The sequence below is a fragment of the Rutilus rutilus genome, assembly GCF_951802725.1.
Source record: "Rutilus rutilus genome assembly, chromosome: 3".
Lineage (NCBI taxonomy): Eukaryota > Metazoa > Chordata > Actinopteri > Cypriniformes > Leuciscidae > Rutilus > Rutilus rutilus.
This window is the reverse complement of record NC_140211.1, coordinates 59941316-59944613: the sequence shown is the minus strand read 5'-3', so window position 1 is coordinate 59944613 and position 3298 is coordinate 59941316. Positions and strand designations below refer to the sequence as shown.

Sequence of the window (3298 nt, the reverse complement as noted above, 5' to 3'; positions counted from 1 at the left end):
CATGATTTATATACTGTGTGTTGCGTTCCCTCACATTACCTCTTTATGTCTCTAACACAGGTGGACATCTTTATTACAAGACTGCAGACGGATCGAACCGTCTAGTTGTTATGGATGAGAAACAGAAGGAACGAGTCCTTCGGGACTGCCATGACAGCCCAGCTACAGGTGGACATCAGGGGAGAACAAGGACATGCAATAAGATTGCAAGCGCATACTATCGGCAAGGCATCTTTCCGGACGTCACGAAGTGGGTAAGATAATTGTAGACTCAAATTCCCGAACCACAAGATGGTTTCATACAGCCCCTGTAAATAATTAAAAAATAATTAACTCATTGGTACGTTATGTAGAGGCCACGACATATTATATTGAGGCCACAAGATCATATTATATTAAATACTTAATGGTGTTAAGTCGTGTCCTCAAGATCCTATGTTGAGTTTGAGACCCCTGATGGAGTTGTACAAAGTAATGTGTTTCCGTTGTTTGTAATGTTGCAAACACCTACACATTTTTTTAGATTGCCCAATGTCCACATTGGCCCAATGTCAGCGTAAGGATAGTATTAAAACAGTGGCTCCAGTGTTGCACCCTATCAAGGTCACTAAAGCCTGGAATGTAATAGGAATTGATTTGATGGGACCATTTCCAACCAGTCCTCAGGGGAACATTTATGTCCTCACAATGACTGACCTCTTCTCCAAATGGGTTTTCGCCAAATCCCTGAAGTGTAAGACCGCAGTTGAGGTGGCTACAGGGGTCTTACAAGCATTTAATGCATATGGACTGGTTGAAAGAATAATCACAGACCAGGGGAGGGAGTTTGTGAACCAGGTTATTATTATTTAGTTAAGAAGATTTTATTATTACATTTTTTGGCTATATGTTATAAGAATCTACCATGTCTTTGATACCTTTTTGATAACAGCTAAATGAGGACATATTTAAGGAATTGGGTGTGAAGCAGTGTGTCACGTCAGCTTACCACCCTCAGTCAAATGGACAGGATGAGAGGACTAATCAGACTATAAAGAGGTCATTGTCAAAGTACTGCAATGACATGCAGAATGACTGGGACGAAAAACTGGAGGATGTGGTGCATGCCATCAACACCTCAAAGCAGGTGATTGGAACTGCTTAAAAAATAAATGATTATATGCAATTGATTATGTAAATGTAATTTGTTGAAACACTTTTTTTAGGGCTCTACAAAGTATACACCATTCTTTTTGATGTTTCACCGGCACCCAATCACGCCAGAGCTTCTAAACACAAAGGTAGTATCTGAGACAGATTGCTTTGTATGAGAGGATCCGAATATTGTAATGCCCACACGGATAGTAGAGGTGACAGCAGTACAGGCAAAGGTGATTGTCTGTAGTATGAACTATAATTAAGTAATAATTCACATTATTTAAGGTATTCTATTAAGTCTGTTTATTATACATTATTTTCATAAGGTGCGGGATCACATTGAAAAAGCACAGGGGAAGCAAAAGGCGGAGTACGAGTCCCGGAAAAGAAAAAATGTGAAATCATTTCACATCCACGAAGGAGAGGAGGTACTCAAAGCAAACAAAAGAAAAGAGGGACACAAAGGTGGACGTTTAGAGGGGAACTGGACAGGCCCTTTTGTAGTCGAAGACATTACCGGAAAAGGGGTTGCAACACTTGCAGACAAATCAGGCAACATTCTCCGCCAGAAAAGCAATGTGTCCCAACTCAAACCATTCCTGCGGCGTGACATTAACCTGAATGGTGAGTAAGGCAGTACATTACAGTAGATGGTCCACTTTTTGAAGTAAATGTTTATGGCAAATTTAAAATATTACATATACAACCTTTTTCAGTGAAACTTCATGATGACCGTGATTCTTACTGCCTGAAGACAGACATGGCAGGAGGTGATGCATCACGCACAGGTATGCTTTATTTGATTTGCTTTTAAAAAAGTACTATAAGTAACTTTGACAAAGATTTGTGACTGATCCAAATGTGTTTACAGAAATTGAAAAAAAAAATCAGTTTTCAGTGGATCGCTTTCACATCTTGGAGCTAGAAGAGGTAAGATGTCAAATAAATGGAAGTCTGTCATATATTATATAATATTATATATGTACGACAATTACAAAGCTTTTTTTTTTCTAGGAAATGTAATTGAGAATTTTGAGTGAGGAAACCGACAGAAAGCGGCCACTCATTCAGTTTCCGAGATGCCAGGCCACAGTTGAAGATTTCGAGACACTGTGTCCACAGAAGAAAAGTTTCCCATGGCTGAATGACCACGGTAGAAATGTAATTTGCGAGTCTCTATTTGCCCCAATGGAATAAATGCTTTGTGGGATCTCCATATCTCAGCTCTGGAAGGCTCTAGAGCCTCCAATCATGCATTCATGTCTATGTCTCAGCACCCTCTAACAGAATCCAAGATTTCAACAATATCCAAGAAACTTTATTTTTCGACCCAAATAAATCATATGCATTAGTACACAAAGGACATGCTTGTAATAAAAAAAAGCATATTATGCCCTATTGCTCAATAACAAATAACTTTGTCACAAAACATACTTAAAAATGGTATTTCTTTAAAATAAAAGATTATTATATGAATTAAGGGGTTTGATTACATTGAGATTTGTGATTCCATAACATTATTATACTGTTCTTTACAAGGCTTGACAACCAATTAATATTTATACCCACAAAACATAGATAGCATTTTGTAATTTATTTAAATGACTAAACTGTTAATACGAAAAATAGTAATATACACAAATATACATTATTTTATGACTCTTTTAATAAATAAAAGTGTACCTGTAACATATTGCGCTGATTATTGCGATAAAAAATAATGACACAATTATAATTGCACTACGAATTGCTGTGAATACGGTAAGGCAGTATCAGGGCAGTATAAGCTCAGGTAAAGCTCACAGCACGATCATCGGATAACGTTAGCTATATGCTATGCTACTATCTAAGCTAACTAAAAAACACACTAACAACGAGAAATGTTTAATTTCACAATCTAAAGCTTCGGTTAAATACTAGTATATGAAACGTATAATTTAAAATACATTAAATACATTAATGACTCGTTATAACGTAGTACAAACGTCTTCTATAATAAAGTGATTTTGTATGATTTGTAACCAGGCACTAAAGCGATTACCCATAAAACGTGCTTTGAACCAATCGGATTGCTTGGGTCCTACGCCCGGACTATTCACACCGAGTAACCGTATTATTCACCACACCGGCACGCGATATTTTTTTTCCCAGGATGGTAGGG

The 3298-nt window shown here is 37.4% G+C and overlaps 1 long non-coding RNA gene across 1 annotated transcript; it reads left to right on the top strand.

The window, feature by feature from the left end:
* Positions 1-641: 641 nt before the first annotated feature.
* Positions 642-1336, top strand: LOC311288464. Its single transcript, XR_014626926.1, has 3 exons — positions 642-837; positions 932-1126; positions 1206-1336. It is a non-coding gene; the product is annotated as an uncharacterized lncRNA (long non-coding RNA).
* The last annotated feature ends 1962 nt before the right edge of the window (positions 1337-3298 follow it).